The 25,949-nt window shown below is 41.7% G+C and overlaps 1 long non-coding RNA gene across 1 annotated transcript in view; it reads left to right on the top strand.

Annotated features, from left to right (window-relative positions):
- LOC121482734 overlaps window positions 1-25,949 on the top strand; it is a 107,701-nt gene that overhangs the window by 4,664 nt on the left and 77,088 nt on the right. The window contains exon 2 of the long non-coding RNA XR_005985608.1: window positions 5,694-5,841. This is a non-coding gene — a long non-coding RNA (uncharacterized LOC121482734). The remainder of the gene's footprint in view (window positions 1-5,693; window positions 5,842-25,949) is intronic.

Here is a 25,949-nt window from a genome sequence, read left to right as displayed (position 1 = left end):
TTTTTTAACCTTTCTCCCACTGCCTGGGTCTTCCCTGGGGCCGCCACTGCCCTGCAGTGCTCTCCCACGGACAACCATCCATCTGTACCCAGAGAGGTTCAGGGGAGTAGCTCTTATCGAATACTTGGTCTTCTCCCTTTAGCATCTGCTCCTTCGTTCCTCTCCCGCCACCTCCAGAGGCATGCCCTGCATTTATCTTCTTGCCGTACTAACACCCGCCTGAACTCCCCACTGTGCACATTCCTCTCTGTGATTTACACGTTCTATAGCATTGCCCATCAGATGAATCTTCCTCCCCTTGGGCAAGCTTTCCCCCTTGTCTTTCATGGCCTCAGACATCCCAAGTCTCCTTTATCTTCTTAAACCTCTAGCTAATCCTCCCCTTGTATCTATCCATTTTCAGCCCACATTTTGGGCAGCTTCATCCGGTCCTTCAAAGATATCATTAAGTGGCTCTCACGCAAAGCATTCTCATAGCACCTCATGCTGTGGTGAGACCCATCACAGAGCATTCAGATTGCCTATTTACCGCAGTTCTCCCCACCTGAATTGATCGGGTTCTCTAGAGAAACAGAACAAATAGGATATCCATAGGTATAGATATAGCTACATAGATATAGGTATGTAATGCCTATCCATCCATAGATCTATCTAGCTAGAGAGAGAGCCAGAGATAGATCTGTCTTGATAGAAAGACAGGCAGATGCATAGGTGTATCCAATATATCTTTATCTCAATATAATTCCATTGGATCTACCTATTTATCTATCATCTATCTAGAGAGATGTGGCTCTGTCTCTATAGAGAGCTATATTTTTATTTCTATCTGTCTGTCTAGTTCTCTCTCTCAAATTATTTTAAGGAATTGGCTCATATGATTGTAGGGGCTGGCAAGCCCAAAATCTGCAGGGCAGACCAGAAGGCTGGAAATTCAGCAGGGATTCTGAGTTGCAGTCTTGAGACAGAATTGCTTCTTCTTTGGGAAACTTCAGTCTTTGCTCCTAAGCCCCTCAAATGATTAAATAAGACCCACCTCCAGGCCCCATCCACTCCCCATCCATCGGCATTATGGAGGAAATCTCCTTTTCTCCAAGTCTGTTGATTTAAATGTAATCACATCTAAAACATAACTTCAGAGCAACATCTAGGCTAACGTTTAGCTGAAAACTGGGCACTGTAGCCTAGTCAAAATATATTTACATCGCACCACCTGTCTCAAATATGAAGCAGAGCGCGGTAGCTGGCCCTGTGGATGTAATTATTTTGTGTATAACTCCTGTGTAACAATAATAGTCGCAATGATCAGGAAAGTTATTGAGTTCATACTGTGTAGGTAAACTATACACAGACTAGTCTATGTGCATCCACTATGTGTTTGTTCTTAGCTTTTGCTCACAGTATTGTATTTGAACTTCACCACTGTCTTTGAGGCGAGTAGTTCTGCTTTATCTGAGGTGACTGAACTCAAAAAACCTTGATTTGTAAACCAAATGGATATCATCAATGAGAGGCAAGCTTGGGATTTAAATCTAGGTCTCGCGGCTTCTAGCCTTACCCCCCAAATCCTAGCATCTTCCTCTCTTCCCCTTGCTTCTATTGCTATTAGGCTATAATCATGTGCTCAGATGTAAGAGAAATGTGTCTTTTCTGTGTCTCTTGAACTGTTTCTGTAAATGAGTATTTATGAACAATCTTTCTCCTCTCAAGTGTGTAAAAAAAATTCCAAGGGTCGCATTAAGCCTGTTATAACCCGGAGCCTCTCTCTTGACCCCCAGCTGCCTCTTGTTTTAAAACAATACTTGGAAGAAAATAAATTGTTAGCTCTCATGGCAGAGCCTTTATGCCAGGCTTTAGGGGATCATTACCATAATATTATGCGTCAGGAAGCAATTTTCCAAATGACACTTCAGTGACCCCAAAGAGCCTTAAATCAAAGAAGATAGCCTTGGATTGTGACTATTTAGTGCAAAAATAGCCATCGACTTCTGTTTTTTAAAATAATCAAGCAGATATCACACAGAGGACAAAGTTATTTAGCTTTTGGTTCTTTGGACTATTGTCTGGGTTCAAGTGGACATCATCATTTTGTTGGTGAAGGCACTAAATTTGGATGGTATTAGGAGGGGGGAAAAACAAATAAACCCAAGCTTAAAAATGTGTCATCCTTTCGCATAACAATTGGAGATTCTTGACTGAAATATTCATAAGACTAGATTATAAATGTCTCGGGAGAAGGGACCATATGTTATTCAATGTTTTATCCCTGCCTGCCTGATCAGTGCCTCATTCCAAACACAAAGGAGCCCAAGACCCACTTCTTGGACTGAGTTATTGAACTTCCTCAAAGTAGAGAATCAGGCCTTTCAGTAATGACTTGGTTTTCCTCTTTATTCAATAGTTTAGTTCTCCCAAATGCACAGAGAATGGGCCTTCCTCCTGCAGTTTCCAGTATATTTTCCAGAAAATAAGATGTATGCTAATGTCATTTCAATTGAAAGAGCTTTTGACTAGGAGTATTATGGTCATTTGAGAATAATCACTTGCTGTTTGTATTATGCAAAAGACTTTGTCTAAAACACTCTGTTTGTAAATAAAGCCCAGAAAGTGCCTATAATCTAGATGTAGGTCCACCATTCACTTCCTAGAATACACTTCTTGATAAAGTACCAGAATAGGCACGCTAATATCAACCACTTACTTCTGTGCGGTTAGAACAGTTGTGTTTTTTTTGTAGGAAAATGGGGCAGATGAAGAACCTGGCAAAGAGTCTCCAAACATTCAGTTCCTCCTTCCCATAGAGTCAAATTTTCAGGAGACTGAAGTGATGGTTGTCAAACCTGTTTTTCCTTAGAACAGTCCACAGAATATAGGACAGGAAGGGATTAAAACCAAGAACTCAAATGACTACCCTGGAGGAACATTAGTGCACATAGTACAAAGAACTTATGGCCATCCTCCTTGTCCCTGTGTAGTGGGAATACCTGGCTAGAAATGTGTTAATAAACACTCAGGATTTCAAGAAAATGCCAATTAGAAACTAACTCCATAAAAAGGAAGAGTTCTGCGCACACATTAGCTGGGGAGAGAGAAGAAAGTACCAAGAGAAGATCCCTACCAGCCTCGATGGGCCATGGCCCCCTATACACGAGCATTGCCCAGCGGGCATGTGGGAACATGAGGTGTATCCTTTGTAACCCACTGTGTTGCGGTAAGTCACAGTTCTCATCAGAGTAGGCCGTCAGTTGCATCATCAAAAAAGTCCTTTTACCTTCTTCCAAGAGTTCCAAATCAAACATCTTCTGCATGGATTGCTGTGTCTTGAGAATCTGATTATCAGCAGTAATTCAACTTGTTACAAGAAAACAGAGGATGGAGGAGCTCCACGGATGAAGCAAGGAGACGTATTGATGAGTCCATTCCATCAGCACTGAGGAAAGTAGCCCAGGGTAGGAACTAATGATGGTGCTGGGAAGGATCCACTTGTCAGTTTAATCCTGAGGGCCTCGTGTGGGTTTGGGTGTCAAAACACAAAACAAATACCAACAGAAACCAAATCCAGACTTAGGAGAGTTGTATTCCGAAAGATTTCTGCAAGGGGGGAAAGCTACTAGGGGCATGGGATCTCTGGAGTTTGGGAGGATGCTCTGTCTATAAGGTCAGCAAGAACAGTTAGGCAAAAGAGGATTGTCTTTTTATGGAGAGGACCAATCCTGACAGTCATGACCTATAAGTCTAGAAGGAACCAGGCATGGGGAAGTGGGATGAAAGTTGGCATAACCCAATGGTAAACCAGCGCTTGTTTTCCCCTGAGCCAGCCTGTTCTGTATGGAGGGGCTGTCCTGGGTCAGGCTGAGGCTGCCAAACAAAAACTAGCTCAGTAAAAAACTCCAGGGCCTTTGAGCGAAGGAGAACAGCTGAGGCAAAGTTTGGTCAACAGGCATTTTGTTCCCGTGGATCGGTGGGGATGAGCTGTCCAGTGTATTGTTCACAAGGCCAAGAATGGGAATCTGGAGGGCGGAGGGCGGTGTCTGACCTCTCCTAGGTAAACCAGCGGGCCTCCATGAGCCTTATCTAACCCACGTGAGGAAGAGTGGTTCTTTGCAGTCTGCAGCTCTCCAGAACAGAGGCAGTGGGGTAACTGCTTAGCCTTCCCCCTTTTGCAGGATCCCAAGGTTCAGGTAGAGTTCACCATTGTCCTGGGTCGGTCCTTCGGATGAATCTTGATAGGAACATCAGTACTAATGGTCCGTGCCCTGGCTGCTCAGGCTCCATGCACTCAGCATAGAAAGAAACAAGCTCGGCATGTGCAGAGGAAATGTCTTGAGGATTCCCATTTCATGGGATGTCCCCAATGCCGCGGTTATGTTGCTACCACTGGTCTTGGCCGTGTTGCTGAGGAAATCCTCAGGGGCGCTGCAGTCTCCGGGAAGCAGCGCTGGAGGAGGCCTCTTCCTTGACCCTTTGGAACAAGCTCACTGCATGCGCCTTAGAAAGGGCTTCATTTCTGTACAACAGCTTCATTAAGCTGGAATTCACATGCCGTTCAATTCACACACCTCATTCTACAACTCCGTGTTTTTTAGTAGATTCACAGGGTTGTACATCCGTTACCACAATTTTAGAATATTTTTATTTCCCTTAAAAGAAACCCCCATACACATCAGCAGTCATTCTCCATTCCTCCGCCTGCCAGCTCCTGGCAGCCACTGGTCTCTCTTTGTTCCTATAGATTTGGCTTCTCTGGACATTTCATGTGAATGCAATCTACAATACGTGGCCTCTTGTGTCCGGCTTCTTTCACTGTGCATAATATCTCTGAGGTTCCTCACACTGTAGCATGTGTCAGACTGTCGTTTTTTATGGCCAAATAATGTTCCGTTATATGGATGGAACATATTTTGCTAATCCGTTCATCACTTGGTGGATGTTTGGGGTTTCTCCACATATTAGCTATTATGAAGAATGCTCTTGTAAACATTCGTATAGGAGTTTTTGCGGGGACAAATGTTTTTATTTCTCTTGGATAGATGCTTTTATTTCTACGACACTCTCATGACCCACAGAGGCTGCCCACTCTTAGAGAGTGGGTCCCAGTAGGTACCTACTTGCAAGCACCTGCAGAATCCAGGATTCTGGTGCTGCAAACCCTGGGCGGAAGTAAATAAGCCACACCTACCCCAGACCTTATACTCTTGACATGGCTCATGCTATCTGCATGTCCCATAACTTAGGCTTGCACTGGATGTCTTAGCGCAATCGTTTTCTCAAGAGATTAAAAAAGCCCATTTCCTCCTAGAGGAAAATGTTGGAGGGTAGGGGGTTGGCCTGGATACAGTGATGGCTGTATCCCCTGGCAAAAAATGTTTGCAACAAAGAAGCAGTCCATTTGATCCCATGATACTTTAAGTCCATGCATTCAGGAAGTGATGGATAGAGAGAAGACACAGGATTTGGGTCAGAAGAACTTGGCTCAGTCCCATTTGGGCTCTTCCTTAGCTGTGGGAGAGACCATTTGCTCACCCCCTCTTCCATATGCCCAGGCATGCCCATTTCCAGTCTTTCTCATCGTTAGGTGCGCCCAGGTGCCCAGGTCCTCCCAGAAGTAAGCAGAAGTGAATGTGCTAGGCATAACTATGGAACTCTGTCACAGGATATCCCTCCTCCCACCCCCCCACCCCTGCACTTCTTTCCAGCTGACTGCAGCGCTGATGCCCAGAGGGATGCTGCGAAAGGAGGGCTGAAGATGGTAGAAGCGGGACAGCTTGGATCCCTGAATGACCGTGTGGACCAGAGGCTTCCACCGTACCGCAGCACAAGCTCTCCTCTGAAGCGCTACCTCTGGTAAGTGATATTTCTCCCCAGAATCTCATCTGACAGAGATGATAGCAGTGCCAATATCTTCTGTTCTTGTGAGAGTAAATTAAACCACACATGTAAAAAGCTCTGGAGCTATAAATTGTAGCGCAGACATCTATTGTTAGAATTCCCATTGATGTGAGAAATCATGGTTTATTGGTCATAGCTGAAGCTCTAGATTTATTCACACAGAGTGGGATTAGACTTGTAGTTTTTAGAAAATGTGGAAGGAGACCAATGATCGCCATATAAAGCTGATTTTCAAAACTCTGAATATTGGCTTTGTACAAAACTGAGAAACATTAAATCTAAAACCAAAACAATCCTTTGCAACAGACATGGAACGATTGAAAGAAATTTTCCCACTAGTTGAATTTCATGGCATTAAAGTTTTCAGTTTTGAGGGGCTGTAATTATTTAGACATTTGCTCAGGGACACATTTAACAAAATAAGAATTTTCCAAAGTGACTATGTTATGTCGAAGAAGAGATCATGTGTCAGAAATAATAGAATCTAATCTAAACACAGGACCTTCTGGAATTGTCTTCTATTTTATAGCAGAGATTTTATTGAAAACTAGACACACTTATGAGACATTAATACCGTCCGTTGTGCATGCCTGGAATTTATTGTGTGTGAATGCTCTGGTTGAATCATACATAGGGGTGTATGGCATTGTCATCAAGCACATTATATGGAATTAGTGAGAACATGTGTGTTATTTTATTTGATTTAAAAAAAGATCTCTCAGAGTGACACCCTACCAAATCAAAACACTGGTCCAACAAAATGTAATCTGACATTTCTACCAGTGGTTAAAACTACACCTCATAGGATACGGAATGGATATTGTGAGCTCGACAGTGGGAGTGTTATGGGTTCTCAGTACGTGTGAAATTATAATAATTGTTTCTACTTGCCCTCTCTTTCAGAATCATTAATTGATTTTCCTTATTGTATTCGAATTAGAGTACATTTAAAAATGTTTTATTAATTGCCAGCATACTCCAGGCTCCTTGGCAGTAGCTTTCCACTCTGTAGAAGCTTGTTGCTTGTTTTTGTATTATTTATGAAGGGTATGTTTATTCTTTCTTAGCATAAAGAATACTTCTTCCAAGTGCTGGATTGCTCTCAGGAATAATGATGATGTGTTGATACAGAGAAGTGGAGCAATGTTTAGGCTCCTGCATCTGTCCTTGTGTCTTCCACTCGCTAACTGAATTGACTTGGAAACTTGATGTAAATCCTGTGTGTCACTTTTCTCATTTATAAAATGAGAATGGGAACCACAGTGTCTCCTTCATAGGGTTGCTGTGAAGATTTAGGAGATTCACAGAATCACTCTTGGCCCCTTGTCAATGTTCAATACTTGTGAGTTATTTTGATGGTTAAGCCTTGGTTCTTAGCTGGTTTGTTTATTCATGAAATGATTACTTAGCACTTCCCATGTGCTAGAGACAGTGCTGGTTTCTTGCAAATATAGAGATAATGACAAGGGAGCTTCAGTGAGCTTCACACGTGAAGGGGAGACACCATACCTCCGCTCGATATTGTGGTTATGGCTGAAGTAAATTCGAGAAATGCTAGTATCAAAGTAAGGAGTTCACAGTTAAGGTTGAGAAAGATAAGGCTTCACAGAGGAGTTGCTTTTGTTTTTTTGAAGGGGGGGGATTTTCTTTTCTAATTGTATGATTTTCCTGCCATGAAAGTTTAACACCATACTTGCACTGTACATCTATTTATGTACTGCTTGAATATTTGTGCTTTATACATAGGAACACTAAGATTTCTTGCTTCCCTAAGATTCGATCTTTGTCCCTTAGGGGTTCTGTTGTCTCCATTGACAGTGCATGGTATAGCAAGAAATAGCACCATTGATTGGGCAGAGGAGATTTGCAAAAGACAAGTAAGAGTGTATTCCCATGATCATACTGGCTGAAGCATCTTACATATTCCTGAATGACACAATCCACACACTTCCCCATATCAACATCTACATATAGTTGTGTTTACATCTACATATCCCTTGTGTATGCCGATGCTGGTTAGGTGTGTGCTTAGGTTATTGTACTTTAAAACATACCTACTTCTAATTAGCAAGGGGAGTTTCCATTATTCTTAACATATCCTTTTTAGTGATTTTTCACATAATTCAGAGTAGAGAAAAGAGCGTATAATCCTCCAAATATTATTTTATATCAGTGACTTACTGAGTGGACAAATCTTGTAGTTCATAGGTCACAAAGCTGGAGAGGCAACATGTAAAAAAAAAAAAAAGCCTCATTAAAATCTGTTTTCCCATCATTTTTGTAGGATATATGGCCATAGTAGAAAAGTATTAATGAGAAACAAAAAAGTCAGCTGTGATCCTACCACCATTGTAAATGTCTGAATGTCTATATACACACGTGTTCTGGTGGTAAGAAATATACACAGAGGGCAGCCCTGGTGGCTCAAAGGTTTAGCGCCGCCTTCAGGCCAGGGCACGATCCTGGAGACCTGGGATCGAGTCCCACATCGAGCTCCCTGCATGGAGCCTACTTCTCCTTCTGCCTGTGTCTCTGCCTCTCTCTCTCTCTCTCTCTCTCTCTCTCTCAGTCTGTGTCTCTCATGAATAAATAAATAAAATCTTTTTTTAAAAAAAGAAATATACACAGAGCTAAGTGTCAAAAAAGAGGATGAAGATCTCCAAGACAGTAAGAGATACCCAGCTGTGTAGTCTAGAATTTAATCTTATTCAAAAAAAGGGATCTGGTCTTTGCCCATTAGCTTCTGGAAGTGACTCCTGAGCCCTTGGAATGTCCTGCCTGAGAAGGGTATCTTTTTTTTCCCCTGGGGTTCTGGGTCACTTGGTTGTGTAACATTGTGATTTAGGGTAGGGGTGCTGACCATGCTAGAAAACCTAATGGAATGACAGAGGGTAGAGGCTTTGGGGTATACAGTATCAGCATGTCTTCCTGAGTGGCTGGAGACTAAGGTCAGTCACATGGTTAGCCTATTGTTTTTACATGATGGAGCCCCAATAAAAACTCTGGACACCAAGTCTCAGGCAAGCATTCCTACTTGGCGATACCCCTGTGTGTAGTCACACATCAGTGCTGGGAATATAATACTGCCCATGTGTCTTCAGGGAGAGGATACCTGGAAGCTCTGCATTTGCAGTTTTCCCTTTGCATCTCTACCTGCCTTCTCCCTTTGCTGATGTCCATGTGTACCCTTTCACTGTGGTAAACCATAACTGTGAGGAAAACAACTTTCTGTGCTATCTGGGAGTCCTTCTATAGAATTACTGAACCTGAGGGTGGTCTGGGGAAACCTCCCAGAGCTTGCTATTAGCATCAGAAGTGATAACCATGTTGAGGACTGCTCCTCTGCCTTGGTGGTTGGCTAACTTCTGCATGGGTATGTAGTCAAATGGAACAGGAGGCCACAGGATGGGGTCAAAGTCAGGAGGTAAGATGTGGTGAGCAGGATATAATGCATGGGTCCAGCCAAAAAGCCAGAGACCATTCCTGGGGGTTTCCTAGCATAAGGACTGTTATTCAGGGCTGGAACTTATTTCCTCTCCATGGCATGGTGCATGGATGGGTAACTCTGTTTAACAGGCTGGATGAAGGGGAGTAAAGACCGCCATGTGGTGCTAGTGAACGATAGGAACAGCACACTCAGTACAACAGAGAAGATGTCATTGTGGGCATCATAGTCAGTGGGAGCTTCCTGGAGGAGGTGGGCTTTAGCTTGGAGGATGAATGATATTTGGCAAAGTCATTTGGAGAGTCGGCTGTAGGAGTGAACGTTCCAGGCACTGATGTTTAGGGAATGCTTATGGTACAGGGCATAGACCTTTCTTTGTTGGGGGATGGGTGGGATTGGACCCATGTAGTAGAGTGACAAAGTCAAATTTGAAAAGTTTTGGGTGATCTTGAACCTCTGGGTAAAGAATCTGGGTTCTCTTATACCTGTTTTATTACTTACTGCCTTTAACTATGGCCTTGGGAAAATTAGCTTCTTCATTTGAAAAAAACAGTCTGTTAATATTTAATTTAGAGAACTCTTGTGAAATGTAAGTAGGAAATGTATATAAAATATTTATTACTTTCCCTCACACCTTGGAGATGCTCAAAATATGGGTTTCCTTTTATCCCAACCAAGAATAGCCTGCAGGTTTAAGCAGGAGAGTTCTATGAGAGATATGGTATGTAAGATTTTTTTTTCTTCTGGAAGAAAACAACAAAGATGAAATTGAATTAGAAATAAATTGAAAACAGAGAAAAGGAACTCAATAAATAAATAAATAAATAAATAAATAAATAAATAAATAAATAAATCTTTAGATATTCTGGAAATTGATACTTTAAAAAAAAATCCCCTGGTCACACACAAGAAATGATTAACAGTAGAGAAACTCAACAGATGCTGTCTTTACCAGGTGATCCTGGTTAACATCATTAGTGATGAGTCATATGGAAATCATGGACTTCTGATAGGACATGCTGAGAGGGGCAGCTCAGCTCTAAGGACTTCTTCCCCAGAACATGTATCTGCAGTTTAATCATTAGAAAGCATCAGACAAACCCAAGTTGAAGGATATTCTAAAAAAATCTCTAACCATCAAGGTCATAAAAAGAACAGGAAATTCTCAGAAATTGTCATGGTGCAGAGGAGACTAGGAGGCATAATAGCTAAATGCAGTGTAGTATCCTGGATGGGATCCTGGAACAGAGAAATCTCATTATTGGAAAAACTGGAAAAATCCTCATAAAGTCTATAAATATAGTTAATAGTAGTGTCCCAAGTTGGCTGCATAGTTTGGGCAAGCAGGCCATGGTCATGTAATATGTTAACATTAGGAGAAGCTAGGTAGAGTGTGTGAGAAATCTCCATGCTATCTTTACAACTTTTCTGTAAATCCAAAATATTTCCAAAATAAAAAACAAGATAAAAAGTGTTAAGTAAAGAAAAATTACTCCTGATTTGCTGTAGGCTGTACAAAGCAATTTACTGCCAAGTAAAGCACTCTAATCAAGAGCTCCAGTATCTGAAGGCAGGAGAAGATGGACATGGCAGGTCAACAAGAAAGAGAATTTGCCCTTCCTCTGCCTTTTCGTTCCATTCAAACCCCCAGTGATTGGATGAGGCCCACACACATTGCTGAATGTGGATCTTCTTTACTCAGGATACTGATTCAAATGCTCATTTCCTGCAGAAACATCCTCAAAGACACACCAAGAAGCAACATTTTATCAGCTATCTGGGCATCCCTTAGACTAGGTTAAGTTGACACAGAACTGTCACATCAGTGTCTAAGAGAAACTAAATGATTTCTAAATAGCCACTTAAAGGGGAGCAGCACTCTTTGGTTTTGTGGAGCATGGAGTTTGATAGGGCATATGGGTTTAATGCCATGTGGCCTGGCTTCATTGAGGGGGATGAAGATCATCAAAGGAGGAAAGAGACAAGAGAGGAGAACAGGAGATGGAAATCTTTAACAGGCATACAAGGTGACAAAGATCTGGAGGATAAAAAGCTGTGAAATGTGTGAAGTCGGTCTTCCTTTGTCTCACTTATGATATCTTTAATAAAAGTCTACAAAGTAAATTCAAAAAAATTCTTTAGGTGGCTGGATTTCCCATGGAGATTGGTGAGGGAGACAAATTTCTAAATGCCATTTGTATTGTGGGTTGGTAATGGGGGTACATTCTGGGTTGTTGATAAAGTGCAGTTATCTAGAATGAATGGTCCTTGGTTTATACCTTCCTATTATATCATGGCATCATGGGTTGACTTCACGTGACACAGCTCTTGACTTCTATGCAGTGAAGAGGGTTGACCTAGGAAACACCCATTTTACCTGCCTCCATCACTACCACAAAATTGACTAGTGTGCCTATGTTCTTAAATTGTGATTTTTGTCTTGCCTTCTAGCAGGGCATGATGCCACTTAGTTTGTTCAATTTTTGTACCATCAGGTTCCAGACCTACTAGATTCTAACACCCTGGAACATCTCTTTCTTTACTGTTTGCTTCACTTCAGGGACATTTCATTATGTTGTCATTACACAATCTACAATCTGGGATGAAAAAATGAGTATACCCAGAAACATTGCGCAAGTTGGCCATATGATGTGCAAAGTATGGAGAATTCTCATGGGTGTGAAAATATTATTCTTTCCCTCAGCACTGTAAGCCTTCAAATTCAGGCATGGTTCAGGCAGCATTGGTTCACCTGAGAGCTTGTAGGAAATGTAGAATCTCAGGTCCCTTCCCCACCAAGATCTGTGGAATCAGAATCTATAATTTTAACAAGACCCCTAGTGGATTTGTGTGCACATTAATGTTTGAGAAGCTCTGCTCCACCGTATGAAATGTGAAAGCTCAGCTGCCCCTACCAGTGAAGGGAGAAGGAAGCAAAGGAGACCAGAGTTGGTACTTGAGAGCCTGACCCTGGAGTTGAAAAAGCAGATTTCTGACCCCTACTTTCTTTATATTCTAAGAGCCTCAGAAGAGTTTCATCTTAAGACCAAGATGTCAGTTTAACATAAGGACCTTTATTCAAACAGTGATTGAGAAAGGCGATCCTTTCCTCCCCTTTTCTAAAACCTGCAAATATCTGTCAGAACCAAAGGATCTTTTTTTTTTTTTTTTTTTTTTTTTTTTTTTTTTTTTTTTTAGGTGAGTTCTCTCCTGAATATAAAAATAGTCCATTTGTGTGCTAGGAGAAAGGGCTTTGCTCTGTCGGGCACCTCTCCATTTGTTTTATCTGCAGTCTCCAGTCATGGAGGTATGGGAGGCTACAAATCGTGTTTGACACTCAATTTTCCTCCTGTTCTTTTTCTTTTCAAAAGGCTGGATGTGAAAGTTAGTGGGTTAAAAAAAAAAAAAAAAAGTTAGTATTGTTGGAAAGCCCGGAGGTGAATGTTGTGGGAAGAGGCTCAATGTGTGTAAAGGACAAATAGAATTGTCTGCATCTCAGCATTGCTCTGTAACTTCAACCATGGTCAAATTAAGAATGATATGGCCCACAATATTCATTCTGTTTAAATGACCTAATATTTTTTAAAGTCCATTTTATGTGGTTACTGCTTGAATTGATAGCCTCAGTGATAAGATATGATAACAATACATGTTCATGTCAGTCCCCATCTGTAGCCACTCTACTCTTAAATGTGCCATCTGTTTTTGTTGACTTTGGGCCAAGATTCTACATGCACCTCTTAATATATGTCCTCTTTGCCAAATATCAGATTAGTGCATGTTCATTCTAAACCTAGGAAGTGTCTATAAGCATAAAGAATGCGATGATGTTCTACAATGATCCTACCACTGGAATGACTGATGTTTACATTTTATAGCACAACCTTCCATATTGCCTTCATTATAGCAAGACCTGGAGAATATCCTTCCACAACACAGGATCCTTAAATAAAATGTCTCTGTGAATTAAAAAAATATATATATATATTTATATATATTTGTTCACATCTTTCTGTACAAATTCATAGTGTTCTTTGATATCATTGTTACTGGCCAGACATGACTTTGTCAATATTACACCCTTTGTCTCATCTATCTGGCATTATTGGGCACTTAACATATTGTCAGTGTATCTTCACAGATTTTATTTTTTTTAATTTTCATCTTTGTTAATATAGACTTCTTGTGTTCTTCTGACCATTCAGATTTCCTCCTTACATCTCCCCTCCCAACTTTTTAATTAATGTTTCCTAGTTTTAATAGTTTGAAAACAGGTAAAATACAGATGCATTCCATTTTAAAGCCCATAAAGAAAAAATGCTAAAATATTTGTTTATAAAGACCCCCCAAAATGGGAAAAGTACAGAAGTGTAAATGTAAATTGGAAAACCTATCTCCTGCGGATCCCTGGGTGGCGCAGCGGTTTGGCGCCTGCCTTTGGCCCAGGGCGCGATCCTGGAGACCCGGGATCGAGTCCCACGTCGGGCTCCCGGTGTATGGAGCCTGCTTCTCCCTCTGCCTGTGTCTCTGCCTCTCTCTCTCTCTCTGTATGACTATCATAAATAAATAATTAAAAAAAATTTTTTAAAAAATTGTTAAAAAAAAAAAAAAAAAGGAAAACCTATCTCCTCATTTCTAGCTTTCTTGCAAGCTCTTCCTCTGAATTCCCTCTTTATGGGGTAATGACCTCTTGGCTCTATGTTGTACCAGACCTTTTAGTAAGCACATACAATGTAGTGTCAGCACATCTAGTATGTTTTTCAAATGATGTCGAATCATCCCAAATATTCTGCTACATGTACATATTAGATATTCTTCTCTTCATTGCACGCAGATGGGGTTACACTACAGGTAATCACATTTACATACCCCTGGACATTGAAGCCCTTGGACACCTATGCACACCTGTGTGCATCTCAGTCTTGGAAGCACCCAAACAGCTCTTGGGAACTGCTGGGAGTCCTCCACAATCCATCACTTTGTGTGCTCAGAGGAGGTGACCAGCTGAATACAGGCAGGGAAGTTGTGTGTCTGGGACATATTTCTGCTGTGAAGAACAGAAGCCCCCTTTCTGACCTAGATCCAAAAGGCAAGCACTGCCATCTGCTTTCCTCTTTTGATGGAGCATGTCCGGCTTTGAGTGGGCACTATATGCACCATCTCTTCTGAATTCTAGAGGCAGTGACAATTCTGTGGATGGGAGCTACTAATTTCACATGCCTAGAAAGGTGAGAAGGTAGCACCAGCAGAACTGGCATGGAGCCATAGTCAATAGTGGTAAAAAAAAAAAAAAAAAACAATGGAGATGAGTTTCAGAAGACTCACTAAAGAATCACTGTGAAAGGATCACTCCAGTTCAAGAAGCAAAATCCAGAATTCTCTGTGGCCACCCTTTGCCCAAGACGTGGTAGGTTCCACGTCTCCGTTAAAGCAACATAATCAACAGAGAGAAGTAAAACTTTCTGGAGAGTACCGTTAGCTTTGGACTCCTTTCTTCTTCTTCTTCTTCTTTTCCTCACCTGTGTTCATTTTGAATTGTGCAGCCATAGCCTTAGGTCATAAAACCTTGAATGGCAGAGAATGGATGTGTTTAACTGTTTTATTGAGGGAGAATAAAATATTCATGTTTGCCTCAAGTGTCAGTGTGTTTGATGCTTTGTGAAGTGTTGAAAATGTGGTACCATTTAAGAGAGCTTAAGACTCCTGTGGAAAGGCAGTTTATCTTTACTAGTAAAGTGCTAACATCCTACGTTGGAGTCCTAGATCTTGTGAGTGGAGATAACAAGTACCCATTGAATATTTCTGGCACTAATAAAAACATGGTTTTCCAGAGTGCCAAGGTTTTATTCCCCACTCATCTCTCTGAATACCCAATATTCAGGGTGAATATTGCCTGCTTTCTCAGCTCCTTACACTGGATAAAGTCTTGGCGTAAAATTTTCATTCGATCCCAAGTCTGCGAACAACAACAACGAAAACCCAAATAACAAAAATCTGGGATAATAAATGAAACAGTTTTGCCTAAGGCTGAAATACATCTTTGAGTCACAGCTCCCTGGGTAGAAAGACTTTCTACTGAGATGAAAGAAACTTTTAAAATATTTTAGATATTAAAGTAATTGCTGAAATGATAATTGGCAAAGGAAGAAATGTTCTATTATTCTATTAAATATTTTAGAAGTGCTAGTGATTAAGACTCTGGAGATGTGTAGGTGGTAGCACAATTTTGAAATATATATATGAAAGCCTTGAAATGTATGTGCAGTAAAAAGCCACTCATAGCGCCCAGCATATGGTAAGAGTTAAATTATTCAATAAATAGTACATAAGAGTAGCTAGTAAGCCACCTTGTAGGGACTTTTTGGTACACAGAGATAAATGTGAACACGTAATTACTGAAGGTGTGGATGAGGTGTTTATGTGTATTACAGTCAAGCCTTGAACAATGTGGGGGTTCAGGGGGCCAACCCCCCACACGGTTGAAAATCCACATATAACTTTCACTCCCCCAAAAACTTAACTACTTAGCCTACCATTGACCAGAGGCCTTACCGACCACATAAACAATTAACCCATAGTGTATATATGCGTTATATACTATCTTCCTACAATAACTAGAGAAAAGAAAATGTGATCAAGAAGAGCATAAGGAAGAAAAAAAATCATAAGAAAGAGAAAATAGATTTATAGGACTGTACCTTATTTTTTGGGAAAAAAACAACACACGTAACCCGTGCCGTTTAAATGTGTGCTGTTCATGGGTCAGCTGTAGTTTTCTTTGGCTGCTAGGACACAGTGCTACAAACTGGTGGCTTACCATGACAGAAATGTATTCTCTCTTAGGTCAGGAAACCAAAGTCCAAAAGCCAACGTGTCAGCAGGGATATGTTCCCTCTGGAGAGCCTAACAAATAACTCTTACTTGCCTCTTCTAGCTTCCAGTGTCACCATTCTTGGCTCAGCATCACTCGTTTCTCTGCCTCAGTCTCCCCATGGCCTTCCCCCCTGTGCATCTCTATATCCTCTCTCCTTATAAGGATTTGGGGCCCACCCTAAATTCAGGACGATGAAACTAATTTCATCTGCAAAGACCTTTCTTCCCAATAAGGTCACATTCTGAGATTCTGAGTAGACATCAGTTTTTAGGGAACACTATTCATCCTTTGGGTATCTGGGGGGTGGGGATAAGAATATGCCATCCCAAAATATGCCACTCTGGCCTAAGGTTATTTCGAGTTGAAGGCAATTAAGAAGCACGAAATGCAGAAAGAGCTCTGTGCCCTCCCACTATCTGCCCCAAAGCAGGACATGCATTTGCCTTCATGAAGAAAGTATTTCCCTTCCTCTCCCCTATACCAGGAGGAAAACAGCCCTTATCATAGGAGATCACCATACAAATCTTACTAAAATAATCCTTTCTTTCATTAGTTCCTCCCAAACATTTACCCTCCCACAATTTACTACCCCTTGAAGCCCAAACACCTTTGCCTTTTCTTGTCACGTATATACAGTTCATGGTGCTTTGTTAAAATGGCACGTAAGCTCCTTAGTCTAACTCCTTCTTTAGGTTCTTCTTTAAAAAAAACAAAACAAAACTTTAAAAAAAATTATTTGCCAGAGAGTACATACAAGCAGGGGTATCAGCAGAGGCAGACAGAGAAGCAGGCGGGAGCCTGACATGGGACTGGATCCCAGGACCTGGGGATCATGACCTGAACTGAAGTCAGATGCTTAACTGACTGGGTCACCCAGGTGCCTGTCTTTAGGCTCTTTTGTATGAAGGACTTCATATGCACAAATAAACCCTTTATACTGTTAATCTGTCTTTTATCAATTTAATTCACAGGCCTCATTACTATAACCTAAGAGGGAGGAGGAAAATTTTTTTCTCCCTTGCATATCCAAGGAAGCTGAACTGTCTCCTCAATTTCCCCCTAAAAATATAAGCACAGAACACAGTGTCTGGAACGTGAATATTCTATATTACCTTTCATCTCAAACCCTAACAGATCACGCCAAAGTCATGCATCCCACTCTTGTAGCTCAGCCCAGAGGAGATCTTGAGTAGGGACTAAAGCAACTTGCATAGTTTTTTTGTTTTTTTCCCTTCAATCCCACACTTAGACTTGGATAGTTCCCAATAATGGGAAAGAAAGACCTTCTTCTGTGGAGAGGAGAATTGACCTCAGAGTCTACAGCAGTCAGGTCAACAGCTTCTTCACTGGAGGCTGGTACAGTCAGCTTTGGGTGGATTGGGCATTGGTGACAGTGACAAATAGGCTTCCTTACCAGGGCAGCCAAGCGAGAGAGAGAGAATCCAAAACAGTGGGACCTCTTGCCACCCCAACTTTGAGGAAGGGGGAATTGAGGGAGGAATGCTTTCTCTGGAAGAATGCTCCCCACAACCAAAAAGGAAATTATTCCTCTGTGATATGACACTGAATGTCAGACACTAGAGAAAAAAAGTTAACAAAATGATCATTTCAGATAGACTTCTTCAAATTTGCTCACTCAGGACTAGCAGACCACTTTGTCCAACCCCCACTACCCACAAGATAATTCTCTGATGGGTCCTAGATTGAGAATTTGTAATTTTAAGGTTTTAGTAAACTAGAGCCTGTGGTTATCCTCAGCTTTTGGCTGATAAATAACAATTTCTTCTATCTTGCCTGTAATTCAGTTATTGTAAATATGGCACTTTGGTCCGCTAATTCCCACCAACACCCATAATTGCCATAATAACTCTGTCCTTGTAGCATGAAAACAGCCACAGACAATATGTAAGCCAGTGGGTGAGGCTGAGTGCCAATAAAACTTTATTTACAAAACTAGCCAGAAGGCCAGATTTGACCCATGGGCCATAAGGTGTCAATCACCACTATAAACCATGAATCAAGCAGAGCCCTGGAAAGGGCTGGAAAGGCCTTTTATCTTAGAGGGAAGGAGAGGCTAAAGGTTAGAGGCCTAAGATTCCAGCTTGGTGTTGTCGCATTATTCCAGAATGGCTTTTATCTCTTGATTGCAGTGAACACAACCACACAGAAGCAAGAGCCAATCCCACGTCAGTGATCCCAAATGTAGAGATAACAGTGTGCAAATCTTTGTGTTTTGAAAAGATCTTCATGTGGCTCCTCTGACAGCTATCTAGAATCCTTGAGTTCATGAAATAGGATCTCCAAGTTCTAACAATAAATGTATCTCCAGGTATTGGGAAATTGATATTACAATATAAGGTTATTTCCTCTAATGCTGTGACTTCTGTGACACCTCTAAGGAAGCCTTTCACAGTCACACATTTCCCCCCACGCTTTGGCAGGACTGTCAATAAGGATAAAAATGTATCTTGTCTCCGCAACAGAAGGAAGATGGCGGCCAAGTAGGAGGACCCTAGGCTCCTCTCATCCCATGAACACAACTAAGTAACTATCAAATCATCCTAAATACCCCTAGGAGTCGACCTGAGGACTAACAGAACAAACTCCACAACTAAAGGGGGAGAAAAAGCAGCATCAAAGAAGCCATGAGTCTTGGGCGGGGTGGGGAGGGGAGTCTCCTTTGGGAAATCTTGCCACCTCAACATTTCATAAGGAGGAAAAGCTATAAAATCATGTGCAGCTACATCCATGATAAATCAAGTTCAACCCAGAGAGAATAAATACAAATGAGGCACATTTTTTCTCACTTCCACACTTTAAGTGGACTGACTTATAATAACACTGTAAGAAGATAATTTTTTTAATAGTTTTGAGTCTATGGAGGGTAAAAAAAAAGATTTCTCAAAATAAGTGCTCTATCTTGCTATTTCTAGTCGTATCCAACTGCTGAAGGATTTTTAAAAGCCTGCCCAACTTATAACTGCCAGGTGCAAAGTACAGAACAGGTTACTGAAAACCTTTTTCTTAAATTATATTTTGCCATGCACCCATTAGTGATATGAAATACCTATGATTTGTATATCACTATCTGGACCTATAAAAGCAAATAGAAGTTTTCTTAAAGTTCAACAGCATAATAAATTAATGATGAATTAGGAAAAAAAAATCTGTGTCATCTTGGGAGAAAAGAAATTGGATTCCCTCCATTTCCCTAAGTGTAAAAGATTTCACCAGATTTCTCAGAGTGAGAGATGGAACCTAGAGATAAAAAGTCACGGTCCACATAAATCAAAAGAACCAAAAAGCTGAGAGCAAGTTTGCAAAAAAGATAATTTTAAGCATACATTATAATTGGTCTGCCACAGTACTTACCCATTATCTGCTTTTTTTTTTTTTTTTTATTACCAATTTTCTGGGACATAATGGATAATTGTGGTTAGGAATTTGAAAGTAAAATGTGACATTTACATAAAGGTTTCCTGCTCCCCTTTGCTCTTCTTAGTTTTGGCGAGGATTGGTCTTGCAAAAAAAGAAAAAAAGAAAGAAAAAGTTGCTTTGTGAAGGTGCTTCTTAAATTGACATAATTCGTGTGACCTTTGACCTGAAACAGTAGCTTGCTCCGCTTTATAAGGTCTGATCTGTGCTTTAATCCCTCCCTGGGAACAAATGCTTGACTCTGCCAGGATGAAAGCACGGCGGTTACCAAGGACGGCGGAGGAGATATACACTTTCAGGAAGGTGGCAGAAAAGGGAAAAAAAAAAAAATCTGTGTATGTCCACCTGCACAGACCAGGAACTGCAGAAGCACATGCCTCCCCTGTGTAACCTTGGAGGAGAGGCCCTCCTGGCAAGTGCCGCCCATCATCCATCAGCCGCTGGATTGCAAGGGATGAGGGAGCCCAGGTAAGCATGCCTTGACCTGTCCGGTATGAAATCATCCGCCTGCCTGGAAGGCTCCAGTCTGTGACCACAAAACTGAGTTAATAAGCAGGAGCCACGCTGAGGTGCCAAGACAGGCCCGGTTCCGGAAGTTTTAGGTACTTGTGTGTGGCGTGCCCGTAAACACATGCACACACATACATTTATTTATAAACGTATATTTAATTAAAGAAGAGGCTGCTTGCATAAGGTGTTCACAGAGGTAAGTGATGAGCTAAGTTTTACTAATTTAAAAGCTTTGGGGGCATGAACCTGCAGAAGAGTTGAGTATGTGAAGCTAGCATTTTAAACATTAAAGATGTTTTTTTATACAGCAAGAGAGATTTTGAACCTACTCACCACAGCGGAGGCTCCAGGAAGGGTAGGAGAGGACTGTAGAGGAGAATGATTTATCTTGTTTATCTCGGGGTGAGTCCTCGGGGTACAGGCTGGGTCCTGTCCACTGCACCACAGGTCCACGAAATCTTTTGCCTCCAGCACAGCTTCTTTGCATCTCAAGGTCCCCGCGCAGAAGAGCTGCCTCTCCTAAATTTTCTGATTTACAGTGACTTGCTCAGTAGCAATTAGGAACAGAAACAGAAATAGCAAAAGCCATTACTTTATCGGCTCTATACACTTCCATCCTGTGGCGTATAACAAATCTACCTAATTATGCCCTTTGCGTGAGACATTTTTGCTTTTAAATAGAACACGAGCTCAAGCGTGCACGTCCTCAGTTTTTCTCTCTCCTCCTTTCAGGAGCAGGCTTCTCAAGTCCGCACTTGCTGTCTGCATGTACTAACTCTCATTCCCTCCAGGGCCAATTTCGGCCTGGCTTCTGGCCCTTTCATCCCCACGCCCCGAACAGCTGTCATGAGGACTCCAAAAATTACATATCATTGATTGCAATACACACACCCCCCCCTTTTTTTAAACTTTGTTTTTATGGGATTTCTTACCAACATGGCCTCTTGGCCATTTCCCCCATGGCACATCTCTGTCCTCTCCCATTCTTCCTTAACTTTCCCTGTAACCTTTCCTGGGCTCATCCTCCTCTGCCAGATGGTTATGTGTCAGAGGTGAGCAGGTCTTTTGTCCTGAGCCCTCTCTTGCTCTACCTCTGCCAAGTGTCCTCCCAAGCTACCTTACTCAATCCCACACTTTCGTGGAGAAACGCCTGTTAATGATTCATGTGGGAGAGTAACAGGTTGGAACCGTTAACCAGACGCTCAATGTACCCAGTCCTCATTACATCCCTAGGAGGTAGATCTTAATATTCTTATTCCCCTTCAACAGATAAGAAAACCAAGGCATATAAAGATTAAGGAACTTGCCCAAGTTCAACATCTCGGGTGTAGCAGACATAGGATTTAATCCCATCCCTCTGTGCTCTTAAACTTTACACTCGTTACATAATCTCCTGAGCTCCGCATCTGTTTATGCACCTGCCTCTTTGTGTGTTTTCAAGCTCAACACACCTGAAACTAAATAAATAACGTTGGAAACTTGGTCCTTGTTAGGCAATCCGTGTGCCTTTGGACGGCACCACCATCTCTCAGAAACCCCAGAGTCATTGCAGTCGTTCCACAGGCATTGGAATCAACACGCATGGACACCTAAGCTTGGCAGGAGGAGACACTGAACCAATCCACAGGCTGTGACTCGCTGCACTAGCACCACAGACCGTCTGAGGAGCTATATTGAGTTTAGAGCGTGACTCCCATCCTTCAGGTCACAAGACGGCACTGGAGCTGAATGTTGCAGTGAAGTTTCGGGAGAAAAAAAAGACAGTGAAAAACAAGGCCAAGCAAAGTCTAGAGCTGAGACCTTGTCCCAATGGAAAGTTTGAGAGAACAGCCCCCCAAACTCCCACTTTCCACTTCTCCTGGTCAGGTGGACCCACTGTCCTTGCCTCTGTCTCGTTTAGAGTCACAGGTGTCCTGTGGTCGTCGTTGCTCTGTGGCAGACTTGACGTATCTTTTCATCACTCCATGCCATTTGAACCACCTTTGCTAGCTCCTCTGTACACCCCCGGACAATGGCAAAATTCCCTTTTTAACATTGGCCTGGGGTAGAAGGAAACGGTCAGTAGGCAAGCATTCTGGGCCACGCAGCTCCATCATGAAAGGATACATAGTGACATCATAGAAAGGAAGGTTGGTGTAGGGCATAGGACAGGAAGATCCGAAGGACCGGTGCAGTTTGGCCAAGTGTGATTATTTTTTTTTAATGTACACCAGTACAAAATACAGTTGCTAGATAAAATATAAGGCACCCATTTAAATTTGAATTTCACATAAATATGGAACATACACCGAAAAAAATTATGTGTTGTTTATCTGACATTCAAATTTAACTGAGTATCCCGTGGTGGTTTTATTTGCCAAGTATGGCAACCTTAGTACAAAGTAATCCCTGTGTCATATATGGGCTTCCAGTACCTGATTGTCTGTGCAGTACATGATTGATCCCAGTGGTCAGGAATAAATATGTAATGATAATGTTTCTCTAGGACCATGCTTTTCAAACTGGGGTGCACATATCCCTAGGGTACGAAGGAGTGATGTAGAATTTACAAAGTTCTAGGACAACTATTGTTCAGTTCTTTGAGATGTCAAATATGGGAAGTGGCAAGTAGTTTATAGCGCATTTCTGGGGGAGGTATCAATTTTATTGACTGGGAAGTCATTTTTAACACATCTTTTTGGATGTGCCCGTTTTTGGTAATTTGTAGTTTTAATTTTATAATGCACCCAATATTGGGATATTCGTATGGGATGGAGTGACAAATTTACTTGAATTAAATAATAATAATAAATGTGAGATACAAAGAGAATTTTCAAGTCATTATTACACATCCTAAGAATCTCTGCATGTTACAGTCCTGGCACTTAAGTTGGAAAGAGTGAAGAGGATGGTTCCAGCCCAGAGATATCCACAGAGTGAGATGAACAGAGTTGATTTCAAATAGATCAGGGGTCCTCTAGGGTTCTAAGCCCTTGGTCCCAGCTACAAGTGTCAGCCCTCACAATTGGAGCTTTATCTGAGTAGGAACACGGGACCATTTTTTTCCTTCAAGGAGAGGAAGTTGCTTCCCAGTGTCCTCAATGTCATTTACTAAAACACCCCATAAAAAGACAAGGGAGATCTCACTAATTGTTATCATCCCACTGACCACAGTAATTTTTAGTGACTTTCAGAGTTAGAAGCACTACAAAGAATCATTTTCCTAATATCCGTTAGTAATTGTTGCTAAGCCCATTGGGTGGTGGTGGGGAGGTGGTGGCGGGGAAACAAACCCAGTATGGTACCAAGTTACTAAAAGAAATAGAATGATTTTAGTGATGTTGGTGAGATTTTATTCAATCTGCCCTAGACAAGACAAGCCAACGAGCAGACTTTCCTATCTCCTCGATCAATGGTAAAATGAAGTTATTCTATACGAAGCACAGAAATGCCGTTGGAATAATTCAGAGCTCATTCTTGGTAGCAACAAATGGGTGATAAAATGGGTTTTGTAACAGTATAGAGAGCACTTAAGGAAGGGCAGATATAGATATCTTGCATTTGCAATAATTGTTTGTGGACTAAAGAACAGGATGGCATTAATTAAACTGAATTAGTGCTGAGCTGCCTCCTTGTTCCCTTTCAAAGCCTTTGTGTTACATTCCGTTTTCTTGGAATTAGAATCATTTTTTTTTTTTAAAGGAGAACAGTGTCTTCCAAGAAAAGATCTCGCTTTTCAGACCTGTAATTTAAGTTTTGCTTTTCTCATTTGACTGTGCCCATAATTCTTGCTTCCTTTGTGTTTTCCATTGTGTGTTTATTCAGTGATATTTTTAGACACTAATTCCATAGCACACTACTGTCTGTTAGCAGAAGGCTGAGAGGCAGACACAGACACAGGTGCAGAGTTTCTTTGAAGGATTCGTCTAGCCAGGCTCTTCAAAGAGCATTTCCTTTGTCATAAAACATAACATGATCTTGGTAAAGAGCGTGGTGTACCAGGACAGATCCAACCAGAAACTTCCGTATGTGGGAATCCACTGATCTGGCTCCCGCGTCCTTGCTCCCTGACGCCGATATCTTCGGCTCACAGATCAAACCCTGTCACCCGACCTGTTCACAGGTACACGACTGAATGGGGTGCCACAATCACCTGTTGCTTAAACAGGATTTGAAGAGGAGAGACACAAATGAAGAACTTTAATACTTGGCTTGTGGCAGATCAACATGGGAGAGAAAGAGAAAAAAAATCCGGAGTTCAGAAAGATAAGAAAGTGAATCAGCCGGTTACCAGCATATTTTCAACTAAGCGTTTGAGTCACATTATTTAGATATTGCATCTCAAGGACTGAGTTGATTTCTTTTTATGAAAAAATATGTTTTAATTGAAATCATAAGCAGAAATGTGTCCCTTTAAAGCAGAATATAAAGGAAATTAAAGTAGAAGGTACAAGAGGGTTTTTCCTTTGTTTGTTTACTCATTTTGTTTTATCAAGACAAGTTGTGCATCATGTTTGTACTTGGGCATCAGATTATTTACCAGTTGGTCTCAAGTGCCAACGTATCACACAGCTCCTCCTTCCTGGAACATTCTGGTACCTGAGAAGTACATAACCAAATCTGTCCCCAGGGCAAATGCTTATAATGCCCAAATGCTTGCAGAGAAGAACAGATCTGTTAGAACATATTTAATAGCTATAGTTTACATTGACATGATACTTTTGTGTTTTTTTTTTTTTTTGAAGAAAAATGCAAGTAGCTCCAAAAAGCCAATAATTCAGACAGTGGTCTCTGGGAACTCCAGAGACTATTGCTATTCCTCTTTTGCAGCTGCCCTCAACTATTTCAACTGTTTGTACTTGTATTCAGCATTCACTCAACAAACGATTGTCACACAATTCCCTGGCTTGGGGATTGCAGTCATCAACAAAACAGATAGAAATCTATGCCACTGTGAGACTAATGTGAGAGATGGTCATAGGGACGATGATAAATACATAAAAAAAAAAGCAGTGTGTGGGATGGAGATGACATTTCAAAGAGCACAAATAAACGGGGAGCACAAATAAATATTAAGCATCAGGGCTCTGGTTGAAATGTTAGAAGGGATTCCTGAGATGGGGAATTTGCAGGTGCCCGAAGGAAGTGAAAGAATAAATCACAAGGCTGCTGGGGTGAGAGCAGCTCTGGAAGAAACAGGGGCAGGTGGAAAGGCTCTATGGAGGTAGAGCGAGTTTGGAGGCCAAAGAAAGAGAAAGGAAGTTGAAATACAAAAGAGAGTGTGTCTGTGGCAGAATACACATCCAGGAAGTGATGAGGGATGAGATGGTGCATGGCATGGAGAGGCACCGTAATAAGGCCAGTGACTTTGGGCTTGAGTAGATACGGAGCCGGATGATGTGGAAGGTGTTTGCCGAGATGGTTGGCGTTGTGTCCTAACGCTTTAGTAGACTAAAGGGATGGTGGGGGCGGTTGACACAGAGGAAGCAGCAGGGAGACCACACAAGAGATGCTTGCAGCAACCCGAGGGCGAGATGACGATGTCAGAACATTGGTGAGAAGTCATGCGATTCTGGATGTCTCTTGGATTTCTCAGCAGACCAGATGAGGGCTGAAGGAGAGAGTGGGGGCCTGAGGGTAGCAGGGACATTTGTGGCTGGGCAATTATAAGACCCGAACCGTGTGGACCTTAGCAGAAGGCTGTAGGAGTGGGTGGTTTGAGGGTGACAACAAGATCTTGGTTTTGGATGTGCATTGACTTAGCTATCAGAGCTCTAAGGTGTCATACAGCGATGATCGTATATTTCTGGAATTGAGGGG

Source organism: Vulpes lagopus, chromosome X (genome assembly GCF_018345385.1).
Source record: "Vulpes lagopus strain Blue_001 chromosome X, ASM1834538v1, whole genome shotgun sequence".
In the NCBI taxonomy this organism is placed as follows: domain Eukaryota; kingdom Metazoa; phylum Chordata; class Mammalia; order Carnivora; family Canidae; genus Vulpes; species Vulpes lagopus.
This window is presented reverse-complemented; position numbering and strand designations above follow the sequence as displayed.